General features: G+C 39.2%; 1 protein-coding gene across 3 annotated transcripts in view; it reads right to left on the bottom strand.

Moving 5' to 3' along the window:
• mag.L (myelin associated glycoprotein L homeolog) overlaps positions 1 to 8,418 on the bottom strand; it is a 71,036-nt gene extending 62,618 nt beyond the window's left edge. The window contains exon 1 of one of the 3 annotated variants that reach the window (XM_041569740.1): positions 8,304 to 8,417. The gene's annotated coding sequence lies outside the window, so the exon portion shown is untranslated. Of the gene's footprint in view, positions 1 to 8,303 lie in introns of all 3 variants that reach the window. The other 2 variants (XM_018226652.2, XM_041569743.1) reach the window with 2 other exon arrangements.
• Positions 8,419 to 17,765: the final 9,347 nt, after the last annotated feature.

Below are 17,765 nucleotides of genomic sequence, written 5' to 3' on the forward strand. Positions count from 1 at the left end.
AATAAATGAACATGCAATGTTGGTAGTTCAGTGGGGAAGGAGGAGAGAAATACATTGGGGAAATAAGAGAAGAAAAGGCACTTCAAGGGTTTGTAAGTTCCATTGCCCAGTGTTGCTGAACTAGCAGTCTCATCATACTTTAATACATTACCAAGCATTACAGTATGTTGGGAGCTGTAGTTTAAAGGAGAAGGAAATCTTTCGAGGAAGAGTATTGCCAATAGATTAGCCACGATAGTGCAAGCTATATTTATTCAGTAGAATGCTTTACCATACCAGAGTAAACGGCTCTAGAAGCTCTCTCTGTTTTAGCAGCTGCCATATTAGCTTGCTGTGACATCACTTCCTCCCCGAGTCTCTCTCCCTGCTCACTCATAGCTCTGGGCTCATAGGAGCAAACTGAGCATGCTCAAGCCCTAGCCCTGGAGGTTTAAGCTGAAAACAGGAAGTCTGATACAGAAGCCCATGAGTACACAATAGAAGGAAAGAAATGCTGTGTTTCTTTTGACAGAGGACTCAGAGCAGCATTACTTTGAGGGTTTACTGGTGTATTTATTTAGACCTTTCTGATAAAGTTAGTTTTAATCTTTCCTTCTCCTTTAAGAACGTGAGAGTTGTATTCTTTTGTTCATCACTTTCCCAAGCTCCCCAGGTTCAACAACCCTATTAAAATGCAAATGAATCCTCCAATGAGAATCCCAGTGGATCTGCATTAAGTTCTTTGCTGCTGTCACTGACATTGGAAGCTGTAAACACAGTTGTTCCTTTATCACAGAACAACTAAACAGCAGTCTGTCCTTCCTTCAGATGTTTCATTCCAGTGTAATATCATGAAGCCAAAATGAAACGATGATCTCTGTATAGAGCATAACAGCAAGATGGCTGACATAGTGCTGGGAATCCACTTTCTCATTGGTGAATTCCCATTAAGGGGGAATTCCCATTAAGAGGGTGATTCACCTTTACGTTAACTTTAAGTATGTTATAAAATGAACAATTCTAAGCAACATTTCAGTTGGTAATTTTTTTCTTTTTTCTAGTTTTTGAAGTATTTGCCTTCTGACTCTTTATATCTTTCAAATGGGGGTCACTGACCCCATCAAAAAAACAAATGCTCTGTAAGGCTATAAATGTATTGTTACTGCTACTTTGTATTACTCATCTTTCTATTCAGGCCTCTCCTATTCATATTCCAGTCTCTTAATCAAATCAGTGCATGGTTGCTAGGGGAATTTGGATCCTAGCAACCAGATTAAAAAACAAATTGCAAATTGTCTCAGATTATCAGTCTCTACATCATATTAAAAGATAAGCAACCACTTTAAGTTAACTTTTAGTATGTTATAGACTGGCTAATCCTAAACAACTTTTTAATTGACCTTAATTTTTACTGTTTTTTTAATAGTTTTTTAATTATTTTCCTTTTTCTTCTGACTCTTTCCAGATTTCAAATGGGGGTTAATGACCCCATTTAAAAAAAACAAATGCTCTGCAAGGCTACAAATGTATTAAAGGGATACTGTCATGGGAAAAATGTTTTTTTCAAAATGAATCAGTTAATAGTGCTCCTCCAGCAGAATTCTGCACTGAAATCCATTTCTCAAAAGAGCAAACAGATTTCTTTTATATTTAATTTTGAAATCTGACATGGGGCTAGACATATTGTCAGTTTCCTAGGTGCCCCCAGTCATGTGACTTGTGCTCTGATTAACTTCAGTCACTCTTTACTGCTGTACTGCAAGTTGGAGTGATACCATCCCCCTCCATTTCCCCCCAGCAGCTTAACAACAGAACAATGAGAAGATGAGGTGCTACTTTTTATTACTATTTAATTCTATTCAGGTCTCTCCTATTCATATTGCAGTGTCATATTCAAATCATTGCATGGTTGCTAGGGTAATTTTTGACCCTAGCAACCAGACTGGCAAAATTGCAAACTGGAGAGTTGCTGTATAAAAAGCTAAATAAGTGAACAACAGATAATAGCAAATGAAAACCAATTGCAAATTCTCAACATCATACTACAACTTAAGGTGAACAACCACTTTAAAAGATACTGTTAAAGAAATTGTCCTGTACGACTGCTGAATTTCAGTGCACATCTCTCACACTCTCTCTATTAACTTGTGTTTTCTCTTATTTTCTGCTGCTGTTGTGTATGGCAGCGCCTCCCAGGCTGTGTGTTACACTAAGCATATGCTCAGACATGTGTTGCTAATAAAACTATTATTTCATACTGTCAATCCCTTTCTTTTAGCATGAGGCTGATTTGCAGCAAACACGTGCGCTTTTCTTAAATTTGTTGTTAAACGTAATGCAAGGGGTCACTTCTAAAATGTACAGTAAAATTTTCTAGGAAGGGGCTGTAACTGTAGGATAGTTTGTATAGTAAGGCAAGATGGGGGTCATGCAAAGGGGTTTTTGTTGCTTAAACATAGACATAGCAAGCAAGATGCTGAAAGGGAAATTAGCTGTAAATGTGTGTATAGTAAAGCCTAAAACAAATGGCAGCATAGGTATCCCCCAGTATTAAGCACAATTCAACAGGAACAGCCCCTAAGTTTGCTCATATTCTGTACAGAGAGATCCTATAAAACTATGGCAGCATAGGTATTCCCTGTACTAAGCACAATTCAGCAGGAACAGCCCCTAAGTTTGCTCATAGTCTGTACAGAGAGATTCTATAAAACTATGGCAGCATAGGTATCCCCTGTACTAAGCACAATTCAGCAAGAACAGCCCCTAAGTTTGCTCATAGTCTGTACAGAGAGATCCTATAAAACTATGGCAGCATAGGTATTCCCTGTACTAAGCACAATTCAGCAGGAACAGTCCCATAAGTTTGCTCATAGTCTGTACAGAGAGATCCCATAAAACTATGGCAGCATAGGTATTCTCCAGTACTAAGCACAATTCAGCAGGAACAGTCCCTTAAGTTGGCCATACACTGAGAGATCCGCTCGTTTGGCGATGTCGCCAAACGAGCGGATCTCTCCCCGATATGCCCACCTTGAGGTGGGCAATATCGGGCTGATCTGATCGTGGGCCCTAGGGCCCAACGATCGGATCCTAACGAATAGCAATGGACGGTCGGATCGCGGGACTGCATCAACGAATAGATGCGGCCGCGATCCGACGGGATTTTTCGTCCCATCCGATCGAGATCTTCCCGACTTTCGACCAGATCTCGATCGGTGAAGCCCGTTGGGGGGCCCCATACACGGGCCAATAAGCTGCCGACACGGTCTGTCGGCAGCTTTTATCGGCCCGTGTATGGCCACCTTAAATTTGCTCATAGTCTGTACAAAGAGATCCCATAAAACTATAGCAGCATAGGTATTCCCTGTACTAAGCACAATTCAGCAGGAACAGCCCCTAAATTTGCTCATAGTCTGTACAGAGAGATCCCATAAAACTATGGCAGTATAGGTATTCCCCTGTACTAAGCACAATTCAGCAGGAACAGTCCCTAAGTTTGCTCATAGTCTGTACAGAGAGATCCCATAAAACTATGGCAGCATAGGTATTCTCCAGTACTAAGCACAATCCAGCAGGAACAGTCCCTTAAGTTGGCCATACACTGAGAGATCCGCTCGTTTGGCGATGTCGCCAAACGAGCGGATCTCTCCCCGATATGCCCACCTTGAGGTGGGCAATATCGAGCTGATCTGATCGTGGGCTCTAGGGCCCAACGATCGGATCCTAACGAATAGCAATGGGCGGTCGGATCGCGGGACCGCAACAACGAATAGATGCGGCCGCAATCCGACGGGATTTTTCGTCCCATCCGATCGAGATCTCGCCGACTTTCGACCAGATCTCGATCGGTGAAGCCCGTCGGGGGGCCCCATACACGGGCCAATAAGCTGCCGACACGGTCTGTCGGCAGCTTTTATCGGCCCGTGTATGGCCACCTTAAGTTTGCTCATAGTCTGTACAGAGAGATCCCATAAAACTATGGCAGCATAGGTATTCCCTGTACTAAGCACATATCAGCAGGAACAGCCCCTAATTTTGCTCATAGTCTGTACAGAGAGATCCCATAAAACTATGGCAGCATAGATATTCCCTGTACTAAGCACAATTCAGCAGGAACAGTCCCTAAGTTTGCTTATAGTCTGTACAGAGAGATCCCATAAAACTATGACAGCATAGGTATTCCCTGTACTAAGCACAATTCAGCAGGAACAGCCCCTAAATTTGATCATAATCTGTACAGAGAAATCCCATAAAACTATGGCAGCATAGGTATTCCCCTGTACTAAGCACAATTCAGCAGGAACAGTCCATTAAGTTTGCTCATAGTCTGTACAGCACCAGGGATAGTAGTCTTTTAATTAACCTAGAATCATGTGCTGTAGCTCATACTTTTAAACTCCCTCGTTTAGCAATGTATTTCCTTTTAGTACATGCCTGTATTTTTCGGAAACTCATCAGATTGCGCTTATTTTCTCAAAATAGCTTTATACAAAAGATCACACAGTGACATATTCTTCCCCCTCTGAATACATAATACCAAAATTGCATCAGAACTCGTGTGTAAGATGAACGTAACGGTATTACAATAACAAATGACTATTTCTTGGCATCCCATGTTTCCTATTGAACAGGTTTTCTGAGCGATGAATCATCTTGTCAAAGGCAAAGTAACAAACGCCATATGGAGCGGCATTACTACTCTGTGTTATGAGAAATACATTTACATTTCATAGAAACACAAATAGATATTCCTGCATTCTCGTTATTAGCGATGCTATGCAACATTGTGGTTTTATTGGTGATAAATGAGCCCCAGCAATTTCACTCCGCTCACCCATAAAATTCAGAACAATGGAGCGTGGAAGCAAAGCTGAAACTTCTGTAAAAGTAGTTATATCAAGTATAAAAGGGATGTCATATTGACCATTTATGTTGTGTATATTGGTTATGTTTTATCCTATTTTATCATTAGAATATAAAATGATATATTTTCCAAAGAAAAAGCAAGCTTAATTGCATCTCCCACACATACTATACACAGTACAATTACTGGCAGGTTTGAGTGAACATTAATGTACTTATAAATTAAATAAAATAAAAATAAATTGCCTGTAGTTTCTATTTGCCTCGGACTGGCTTCTGCATTTATGCACTTTACCCTCTGGATACCATGGCATGTTAACACTTCAATGTTTTTTTTAAACATTTATCAGAAGAAATCCAACAATAAAAGAGGGACACTATCAAAAAATAAAGTTTTTGTGAAAGCTGCTATAAGCCTGCTTTATGGCAGCCGATATTATAGCTATCTGTATAACAGAGCATTCTGTCCCAGTGGCTGCACAGATCCTATCTGACCCCCATTGTAAGCAGCAGTCCTGTCCTGCTTTATGGCAGCTGAGATTCTAGCTATCTGTATAACAGAGCATTCTGTCCCAGTGGCTGCACAGATCCTATCTGATCCCCATTGTAAGCAGCAGTCCTGTCCTGCTTTATGGCAGCTGAGATTCTAGCTATCTGTATAACAGAGCATTCTGTCCCAGTGGCTGCACAGATCCTATCTGATCCCCATTGTAAGCAGCAGTCCTGCCCTGCTTTATGGCAGCTGAGATTCTAGCTATCTGTATAACAGAACATTCTGTCCCAGTGGCTGCACAGGTCCTATCCGATCCCCATTGTAAGCAGCAGTCCTGTCCTGCTTTATGGCAGCTGAGATTCTAGCTATCTGTATAACAGAGCATTCTGTCCCAGTGGCTGCACAGATCCTATCTGATCCCCATGATCTGTATTCTGTGTTATACTAAAAAGGGGTTGTTCACCTTTTAAATAACTTTTAGGGGGTTATTCATAAAAGGTCAAATTTTAGAGTTTTTTTTATAACTCTAATGATTTCTTATTTAAGAAAAAACTCTAATGGACAAAATTAGATTCATCGAGTTCGAGTTTCAAATCCCAAAATCTCGGCAAAAAAAAAACTTGAATCACTTGAATTGATCAAGTTTTCGAGCAAAACCATCTGAAAAAACTCAAATATCATGAAGACTATTAACATCTTCAAAAGGGACCTCTGCCATTGACTACTACATGATCATGACAGATTTTAAATGGTGTATATTCGGATTCCAGGTGTATTTTCAGAGGCGGGGTATAATAAATCTTGGAAAATGTATTGTTTTTTTTAGACTGAAACTTTGATTTTTGACCAAAAAAATAACCTTGAAAACTAGAATTTCGTGGAAGACACAACTCGTTCCTTAATAAATCTGCCCCTAAGGGACGAGGGACGAGTGGTTGTAGCTGCGCTGCCCTGCGTTCCGTTTTTCTGCGTTCGGCCGCAGGGGAGCGCAGGAATAGATGCATTACGTTTTTTTCCAATGGGGCTGTACTCATACAGGCGCGTATAGGCGCCGAACGCAGGAAAAATGCAGCATGTTGCGTCTCAACCTGCGTTTGGCGCCTACACGCACCTGTGTGAGTACAGCCCCATTGGAAAAAACGTAATGCGTCTATTCCTGCGCTCCCCTGCGGAGAAAAACGGAACGCAGGGGAGCGCAGCTACAACCGCTCGTCAGTAAGAGCCCTTAGTGTGATGTAGAGAGTGATATTCTAATGGAATTTGCAATTGGTCTTCATTTTATTTATTTATCACTTGGTATTTTATTTATTTATTTATTTTTTGCCCAGCAGCTCTTCAGGTTGGAATTTCAGCAGCAAGACCAATTGAAAGCTTGCTAAGAACTGCCCATTCTATAACATAGTAAAGTTGACTTTAAGGTAAACTATCCCTGTAACAAAACTGAAGCTGGGTCTTAACGTCTATAAAGCCATGGAGCAATGCAACAGCTCTGCTGTATAACTGGTACAAAGGGAATATCTTTACAAATACCCAATTGCAAAGTCAGTTGCATTAAAAACATCTCTCCATAGGATGTCAAGGCATAAGACAAGCAACACTTACAATAAATAAAAAAAGGGTAACTGCATCCAAAAAATATTGAAAGCTGCATTTGTTTATCCCTTTCTTTCCTCTGCTTCTGAAAAAGTATGTTTTAGTGGGAGCACTTACCGGACACTGAATTCAGACGTGCTGTACAGCTAGCCGCCATCCCACACGGTCACAAGAATTCCAGGAACAAGAAAAGCGAAGCACCGGGAGAATTCAGTAAAATGTAAAAAAATGAAATTTTATTCAATAGACATGTAAAAACCAGTTACAGCAGCAACCCGTGGCTGCCCGCTTAACGCGTTTCGTGGCGTCCTGCCACTTCATCAGAAGCTTCTGATGAAGTGGCAGGACGCCACGAAACGCGTTAAGCGGGCAGCCACGGGTTGCTGCTGTAACTGGTTTTTACATGTCTATTGAATAAAATTTCATTTTTTTACATTTTACTGAATTCTCCCGGTGCTTCGCTTTTCTTGTTCCTGGAACTCTGCTTCTGAACAATGCATTAGAAGTCCATTTTCTTCCAGGTCTGGCTTCTGCTACATTGTTTCTGGACTACGAACCAGCAGTGCAGAGAATATACTAATATATACTTTTAATAGCAACCACACAATATACAAACAATTTAAAAAACCCTTTAAAAGAAAGGCATACAGCAAAGCTGCTTAAAATTACATTTTCTATCATTGTGCAAATCTTAAAGGGGAACTATCGCGAAAATAAAAATGTAATATAAGCTTCATAATACTGACATAAGAAACTTTTTTTTTTAATTGATACAATCAATTAAAAATTCTGTACCGTTTCTGAAATAATCAGGTTTATGTTCACTATTCCTCTCTCAGCATCTGTTTCTCTTCATTCTGTTTTCATTTAGGAGTTGGGTGTCAGATAATCATTGACAGTTAGATCCAATATATCTTATAGGGGGGCTCGTTTTGCCTAGAAGAAGTATTAGAGCTCACTAGTAAAATCACCAGAAATCCTCCCTCTACATGCAAAATTTGTAGAAAATGGGTTATTTTGTTAGATTGTGTTTGTACTGGAATCAGTTATTTGAGTGACCTCTAATTCATCTGTTAGGAAGTAGAAGATATATTGGATCATTCATATGACACCCAACTGCTGCATGAAGAGAGAATGAAGAGAAACAGATGCTGAGAGAGGAATAATGAATATAAACTTGATTATTTCAGAAACAATGCAGAATATTTAATTGATTGTATTTAGAATTTTTTATTTCAGTATGACGAAGCTAATATAAAATTTTCATTTTTCTGATAGTTCCATTTTAAGGGCAGTGTTCACCTTTAAAATATGATAATAACCACCAGCAGTAACATATCATTAGGGATACATGACTTTTATAAGCCTCACTCACCAGTAAGGATTCAGGCAGGATCCCTTGACATTCCTGGTTCCTGCGGAGCGATGCCTCTGTTTGTCCCGTTACTGGCTCAGCCACGAACAGTACCAAGTGATACCACCCTGAGAGAGGGACAAAAGACTAATAGTCCTCTAACTGTGAGGATTGTCCCATGGGACCAAGCCTCTGTGTCCCTCACAAGCAGATCTTTGTTATGGCCGCTCCTGGGCCTTTAACCACTTTGCTGCTTTGCAAGGGTCCGCAGACCTGTAGCTCTGCAAGTGCTCCTGAACTACAATTCCCAGCATTCCTGGGAATGTTAGGAGCTGCATATGCCATAGTTAAAGAGATTGTTCACCTTTAAGTTAACTTTTAATATGTTATACAATGGCTAATTCTGAGCAACTTTTCACTGGGCCACCATTGTTTCTTTTTTGTAGTTTTTAATTTATTTGCTTTTTATTCCAGCTTTGAAATGGGGGTCACTGACCCCATCTAAAAACAAATGCTCTCTAAGGCTACACGTTTATTGTCATTGCTACTTTTTATTACTCTTCTTTCCATTAAGGCCCTCTCCTATTCACATTCCTGTCTCTTATTCAAATCAATACATGATTGCTAGGTTATTTGGGACCTAGCAACCAGATCGCTGAAATTGCAAACTGGAGAGCTGCTGAATAAAAAGCTAAATAACTCAGAAATCACCAATAATAAAAATTAAACCCATTTGCAAATTGTCTCAGAATATCACAATCTACATCATACTAAAAGTTAATTTAAAGTGAACAACCCCTTTAATAACGCCATGTAGTCCCTATATCAAGAATAACCAAGCAGGAGGGCACAAAAGAAAACCAGACAATTACTAATACATGCCAGCGAAAATACTAAGCAGAAGAAAATGGTAAAATAAAGCAGTGAAAATCAAACTGTGCATTACATACCAAGATGTGCCTATAGCCCAGCGACCCACCAATGTTTATAGCAAAATAGAGCCCTCTCCCAGGGGTCCGATTGTTTGCTACTGTCTCTTGCCACTATAAAGGGTGGTAGCTGTGTTGACATAATATATGCATTATTTCTGCCTATGTATTAGTCTTTTGTTAGTTTGGTTCTCTGGATGTGCCTGTGAATAAACAGTAATTCTACAGAGTACTACAAAGCAGGGGCTTTATAGCCTAAGAATCATTAAGTATATATATATTTTTATATACAGTATATATATATAGGACTTTGATACAATAAAAATAAAGAGGTGAAAATGTTTTACGTGGGTGTGACGGTTTTCTGATATTTGTGGATATTTATAAATATATATATATATATATATAGCAAAAATTCAAGAAAGCAGACGGCACTTCTGAAACTGGGGTTTATTGGAGTACCTGCTGGTAACACCTGACGCGTTTCGGGAGTTATCCCTTAATCATAAGGGATAACTCCCGAAACGCGTCAGGTGTTACCAGCAGGTACTCCAATAAACCCCAGTTTCAGAAGTGCCGTCTGCTTTCTTGAATTTTTGCTATATTCACAGTGGGGACACTGTGAGACTGAGCACCTGAACCGGTGGAAAAACGGTGAGCTTGTGCGGTCCCTATTCTGCTTTCTTATATATATATATATATATATATATGTGTATATGTGTGTGTGTGTGTGTATGTATATATATATATATATAAATATGTATATATATATATATATATATATATATATATATATATATATATATATATACACATAGGACCTGTTATCCAGAATGCTCAGGAGCTGGTGTTTTCTGGATAACTTCATACCTTAAGTCTACTAGAAAGTCATTAAATAAACCCAATAGGCTGGTTATGCTTCCAAAAAGGACTAATTAGATCAATTACAAGTAACTGTTTTATTATTACAGAGAAAAAGGAAATCATTTTTAAATTTTGGATTATTTGGATAAAATGGATATGGTTAACAAGCTTTCTGTAATTTAGAGCTTTCTGGATAATGGATTTTGGGATAATGGATCCCATACCTGTGTGTGTGTGTGTATATATATATATATATATATATAGTAAGATAACAATAAGGGTTTATCTTTTAATAAATTACACATTGGTCTAGTGATGGGCGAATTCATTCCGCAGGCGCGAATTCGCGGCAAATTTTTGTGTTTCGCCGCTGGCGAATAAATTTAAGAATTTGCCGCGAAAATTCACCTGCTAAAATTCGCCAGCGCCACAAAAACATTTGACGCTGGCGACGGTTCTGATGCCAGCGTCAAAGTTTTTTTTTGTCATCGGCGGCATTTCCGACATATAACGGGATAAATTCGCCCATCACTGCATTGGACAAATGTATTACTACTTTGATGCACTTTCCTGTATTTTGTGAACAGGGGTCCTTTACCATTGGCGGGCAGGGTGCAAAGTGTGAAAATCAGGCACAAGCTATGCTATGTTTATCAGTTGGCACCTTACCCTGCTGGCAGAGCCCACAGTCACAGGTTCTTACATTTCAGCATGAAAAACCAGGATCTGTGTTTCACAGCATTGAATTCAGGAGAAACGGGCAGGCGGGAAGAGGCAGGGGGTAAACAGGCCGAGGTTTCCCCTCTTGCCCCCTTTCCAGCATCAGACTAGGGGTCCATTGGTGGTCTTGCCTCAGATTATATAGGACAGGTGGTAAGGACTGGGAGCAACTGTGTAGTAGTGTCAGGGGTCATGGTAATCACCCCTAATGTCATAATTGTCTCTTTATAAAGAATTAAAATGATGTTGAAATGGAGTCAAGTCAAAATGCCAGCAGAGTCAGTGTGCACTGATGCCATTCAATAAACATGCTTGTGTCCTAACATGCTACTTGCACTTCTGTATAGCTGCACCAGGACATCCATGACTTATGTTAATTGTAGCGCTCCCATTAACCCTGGGAAACCCTGGAGATACTGCCATCTTGAACGTGATGGAGATTTCAGGGTTCCCTCAATATGCTGCATCAATAGAAGCCAAAGAATCAGCCCCTTTGGGACTGCTTTATCAACATTTCAATTACATTTTCTACCACAATTCAAGCTTTTTGCAGTAAAATATATTCAAGATTTAAAGGGGTTGTTCATCTTCAAACACTTTTTTTGGTTAACTTGTTTTCAGATAGTTCAGCAGAAACAAAGACTTTTTCCAATTACTTTCTATTTTCTATGTGCGACAGTTTTTCTAATATTGAAGTGTAAAGTTTAATTTTTCACCTTCTATAGCAGCTCTGGGAGGGGGGTCGCCGACCCTTTAACTGTTCTAAATTGATACCTTTAGTTGATACATTTCTTATCTTCGTCCCTGCTGAGCAGAATCCCAGAGTTTCGTTTAAGGCAGCTGTTAAAATTGACACAATAGTTGTGAATAGTCCAGAGTTGCTGCTGAGAAATGTATCGACTAAATGTTGTAAAATTGTTGCAGAATCCCTGGGTTTCATTACAGGCAGTTGTTAGAATTGATACAATAGTTGCTAATACTCCAGTGATGCTGCTGAGAAATGGATCAACTCAATAAAGCAAATTGTAACAGTACAGAATCTACTCTGGATCACTGAGCTGTCAGACTGAAACACCAGAGACTGGAACATTAAACTTTAACGGGCCCATTCACTAATAGAAAATAGAGGAAAAAAAATGTGATTTTCGAATGGTTTTTTTGGCTACTTCGACCATCGAATTGGCTACTTTGACCTTCGACTACGACCTTCGAATCGAACGATTCAAACTTAAAATCGTTTGATTATTCGACCATTCGATAATCGAAGTACTGTCTCTTTAAAAATTTCTTCGACCCCCTAGTTCGCCACCTAAAACCTACCGCGGCCAATGTTAGCCTATGGGGAAGGTCCCCATAGGCTTGCTAATACTTTTCTGATGGAAGGATAATCCTTCGATCGATGGATTAAAATCCTTCGATCGAACGATTATTCCTTCGATCGTTCGATCGAACGAATTGCGCAAAAACCTTTGACTTCAATATTCGAAGTCGAAGGATTTTAATTGGGCAGTCGAATATCGAGGGTTAATTAACCCTCGATATTCGACCCTAGGTAAATGTGCCCCTAAGCTTCAATTTTGGGAAACAATAATAAAAATGGAAAGTAATTGAAAAAAAATCAACTGAAAAAAATGTTTGGAAGGTGAACAACCCCCTTTAAGCACTCAGGTTAAAAAATATGTAATCTAAAAGCTGGTGAGTTCATGTAGAAGTCAGTGGTAGATATTCTCAAAAGTAAAACTATTTTTAAATTCTAGTTTTCCCAAATGATTTAGAAATTTGGCAGGCTCATTAAGAACGGAGGGTAGAATGTGATTTTTTGTTTGTATTTTTCCATGTTTCTAAGCAATCGAGTTTTACATTTTTTTTCTGTAAGAAGCACACGTTCGAGGGAATACTCCGAAATTTTAATTTTGATAAATCTGCCATGTTTTTAGCAAATTGTTGCTGACATTCCATTACTTTAATAACATTTCAATGACCTGCTCAAAGAGAAGGAAAATATAGACAAATACAAGAGTCCTCTGCACTCAACCCATTATCAATATATTTAAGACATTGGGTCAAATTCACTAACCTCCATAAATTCCCCAACGACGGCCTCGCTCACATCGCAACACTTCGCCAAGCGTAGATTCGCTGGGACAACGCTAATTCACGAAAATCCAAATTTGCGTCCAGGGTGCCGAACTCTGGCAAAGTTGTGCTAGCGTTACTGCGCCAAGCGAAGCAAAGTTGCGCTAGCGTTGGCTAATTTGCATAGGGCTGGAAGTTAAAGTACAATGGACGTATATGTTGCAGCAAATACATTACACTACACAAGCCCAGGGAACCTTAATAAAATAAAATAAAGTTGTTATATTGCCCTACACATGAGCCCAGTGTATAGTTTAGGTGCCATATGGTAGGAAATGTAGGGGGGAGCCCGGGTACCCAAAAAAAATTAATTTACTTTTGCAGCCTATCACCCTCAAAAAAGTAAAAGATGCCAGCATTTTTTGGGAATTTTTTCAACTACAAATTGAAGAAGCTCTATACATTCCATTGCACTTCGCCTGGTCTGAGCTGGCAAAGGCAGGTCTGGCGGACAGGTAACGTTCAGTAAAAGGTGCATCTTAGTGAAGTAAGAGTGCAAAGTAGTGCTAGAGTCTATCTCCTTTGCTAGCAAAATTACGCCAGCGCCCGTTATTAAAACGGCGAAGTAACGTATTGACGGCAAATTTTCGCGAACATTAGTCACTTTGCCTTTTGTAAATTTGCCCCATTGAGACATTTTGTGCCATAAGCTACTAAAAAATAACTTAACTTTTAAACAAAACAGGGATTGTTTGTCCATATATTGCAATATATTTAAGCTGAATAACTATATCAAAGTCCTCCCATATCTGGCCAGTCCTACGCTCAATTTTATCTGATTCATTAAGAATTCTATTGCTTCATTATACATTTTACACAGGGACTAAGTTTTACCTGCAACTTACTTGCTACTTTAAAGGTTAAAACTCCCAAACTTGGCTGCCCTTTTATTAGACACCAGTGGGATCACCTGACTATAGCTGGGAAGGGTGGGAGCTACAACATGGAGCTGGTCACTGCTCCTGTATAACTAAAACAAACAAGGGAAAGTTGTGCTCACCCCAATTTTTAAAAACATTAGGCGGGGGTGCAATGAGGTTGTGACCACAACATAGACAAATACAAGAGTCCTCTGCTTTCAACCCATTATCAATATATTTAATACAGAGACATTTTGTGCATACTGCTACTAAAAATGGCTTACATTTTAAACAAAACAGGGATTGTTTGTCCATATATAGTGAATAAAGTACCCCCTTTTGTAAAATATAAGGATATTATAAGTTACCGAGGAGTTTCATGACCATATAAAAGTACGAGGCTGAAGGGTGAGTGTTTTTATACAGGTCATGGAACTCCGAGGTAACTTCTAATATCCTCATATTTTGCAACTGTGGGTACTTTATTTATTATAATACACACGTTTCAGTGAGTCATGTGACAGAAATGACATCAGAACTCACCATTTATAACTGATGACATCAGAACTCACCGTTTATAAGAATATAATTTACAAGATATTCATGGCTTTTGTGCATTATATTGCAATGTATTAAAGTTGGCCAACTACGTCAAAGAGAAGGACATTGTATAAAAATTAAACATATTTGTCAAACGATAAATTCAGTTGGTGACCAGGAAAAGTAAACACTCAGGGGCAAATTCACTAACCGGCGAAAATTCGCCAGCGCAGGCTTTGCGCACATCGCCAGGACACTTCGCCAGGCGTTAATTCGCCTGGACAACGCTAATTCACAAAGATCCGAAGTTGAGCACAGGGTACCGAACGCTTGCGAAATTACGCCCAGCAGTTTGAAGTTACGCTAGCGTTGGCTAATTAGCATACGGCGTGCAGTTAAAGTACAATGGACGTATATGCTGCAGCAACTACATTACATTACACAAGCCCAGGGAACCTTAATAAAATTATATAAAGTTGTTATAATGCCCTACACATGTGCCCACTGTATAGTTTAGGTGCCATATGTTGGCAAATTTACTATCTTTTTCAATCTATCACCCTTTAAATAGGAAAAGACACCAGCTTTTTTGGGAATTGGAAAAATTCTCAACTTTTTTTTTGAGGAAGTCCTATCTACTCTATTGCACTTCGCCTGGTCTGAGGTGGTGAAGGCAAGTCTGGCGATAGAGGTAACAGTCAGTAAAATCAAAAACTTAGTGAATTTGCGTAGTAACGATCTTTCGCCAGACCGAAAATTCGCCTGGCGTTAGAGACTTCGTCCTTTAGTAAATTTCCCCCATGGGGTCGGATTTCGAATTCATGGGAGTTTTTTAAAACTCCCATGAACTCGTAATTCGACCAATTGAAATTTATTTAAAAAAATAGAATTATATAAACTCGGTTGAATAGGATCGACCAGAAAACTTGAATCAAATTCGCTTTGAGTTTTTCTCTCTGAAAAAAACTTGTCAGGAAAGCTGCAAACAACTCCAAAATGATCCCAGGATGTAACTCATTGACAATTTGGCAGGTTTTAGGTGGCGGATAGTCGAATTTGAGTTCTTAAAGGGCCAGAGTATGACAAATCTCGAAAATCAAATTCCAATTTTTTTAAAAACTCGAATTGAATTTTAAGGTGCATGTTTATCAAGGGTCGAATTTTGAATTGAAAAAACTTCGAAATTCGAATTCAAAAAGACCAACCGAAATTAAGTTGAAGTTTTTTTTGTCGAATAGGTCCATATTCGGGCCGAATTTGAATCGTACGAATCGAAGAAAATCGCATTCGAATTCGATTCAACGTTTCTCAAAAAAAAACCTTTGATTTTTCAAAGTCCACCAATTGACTCCAAGTTCTAGGAGGTCCCCCATAGGCTAAAACAGCAATTCGCCAGGTTTTAGATGGTGAATGGTTGAAGACGAATTTTTAAAGAGACAGTACATGATAATTTTTCGAATTTTTTTCAAATTCGACTCAAATTTGTTGTCGAAGTACACAAAAATAGCTTGAAATTCGTTTTTTTTTTCATTCGAAAATTCACCTCGACCTTTGATAAATCTGAAAGTAAAGTCACATTCTTCTTTCTGTCCTTACAGGCACAATCAAAGTAAATCTGTAGTCCACCCAGAAGCCCTCTGTCTAAACAAACCCATCCCTGACACCTTTCACTAAAGAGACTTTTAAAGACCAGGAGAAGTAAGTGCATCTGTTTGCATTGCTTGCCACATGATTCACCTTGATGTCTTAGCTCTCATTAAGTTGTGTAACTGTGCCTTTGAGCAGATAAAAGCTCATCAACTGTATCCAGTTCATGGGTATGTCATACAAGACCCAGATGAGTAAATTACTAGATCACATACAAGACAATGTGCCCTTGTCAATACCAACTGGGATGATTTAGTCTATTGATGATGTTCCTGAAAGGGGTTGTATAACAATGAGTAACGCTGCTGTAGCTTGTCCGTGAGTCATGGAGACTAATAAACTGACCCTTTGTTTGACTCACACCCTCATCTTTGGTGACAGACACCGCTATCCCAAGCCAACCTGCCACCAACTCCCAGAAAGAACAATAAATATTATCCTCATGACGTGTTTTCTACATGGGTCCTGTATGTGTGTGTGTTACTTCCCTAGTGTGCTTTGCGTGTCCTTACCATGTGCATACTTTACATATGAATAGTCTGGGTCCACAATTACAAATATTGAAAAACTGAGGATGTCTATGGACTTAATTGTAGTACAGGTATGGGACCTGTTATCCAGAATGCTCAGGATCAGGGTTTTTCCGGATAACGGATGTTTTGTTAATTTGGATCTTCATACCTTAAGGGGCAGATTAATCAAGGGTCAAAGTGAAAAATTTGAAGTTCGCATTTTCATGGTTTTTTCATGGTTTTTTTCATGGTCAAAACCGTCAAATTAGACTAGTGAATTATTCAAATTCGATTCAAGTTTTTTAAAAATGTTCAAGATTTATCATACTCTGGACTTTTAAGAACTCGAATTTGACTATTCGACACCTAAAACTTGCCGAATTGCTGTTTAAGTTTATGGGAGATGTCCCGGGATCAATTTGGAGTTGTTTGCAGCCTTCCTTTTTTAATGAATGTCGAATTTTGAGGGAACAGATAAAACACCATTGTATTTGACAGGGCTTATCTGTTATGTGCTATGCTATGGCTGCCCCCATGGCTACACAGCAGCTTATTTGTATGAACTATAATAGTACTTATCTGTTATCTACTGTGTATCCTGTGCTTGAATGGCTGCCCCCATGGCTACACAGCAGCCTGTTTATATAAACTATAGTAGTACTTATCAGTTATCTTCTGTGTATCCTGTGCTTGAATGGCTGCCCCCATGGCTACACAGCAGCTTGTTTATATAAACTATAGTAGTACTTATCTGTTATCTACTGTGTATCCTGTGCTTGAATGGCTGCCCCCATGGCTACACAGCAGCTTGTTTATATAAACTATAGTAGTACTTATCTGTTATCTACTGTGTATCCTGTGCTTGAATGGCTGCCCCCATGGCTACACAGCAGCTTGTTTATATAAACTATAGTAGTACTTATCTGATATCTACTGTGTATCCTGTGCTTGAATGGCTGCCCCCATGGCTACACAGCAGCTTATTTATATAAACTATAGTAGTACTTATCTGATATCTACTGTGTATCCTGTGCTTGAATGGCTGCCCCCATGGCTACACAGCAGCTTGTTTATATAAACTATAGTAGTACTTATCTGTTATCTACTGTGTATCCTGTGCTTGAATGGCTGCCCCCATGGCTACACAGCAGCTTGTTTATATAAACTATAGTAGTACTTATCTGTTATCTACTGTGTATCCTGTGCTTGAATGGCTGACCCCATGGCTACACAGCAGCTGGATTATATAAACTATAGTAGTATTTATCTGTTATC

Source organism: Xenopus laevis, chromosome 7L, assembly GCF_017654675.1.
Source record: "Xenopus laevis strain J_2021 chromosome 7L, Xenopus_laevis_v10.1, whole genome shotgun sequence".
Classification (NCBI taxonomy): Eukaryota; Metazoa; Chordata; class Amphibia; order Anura; family Pipidae; genus Xenopus; species Xenopus laevis.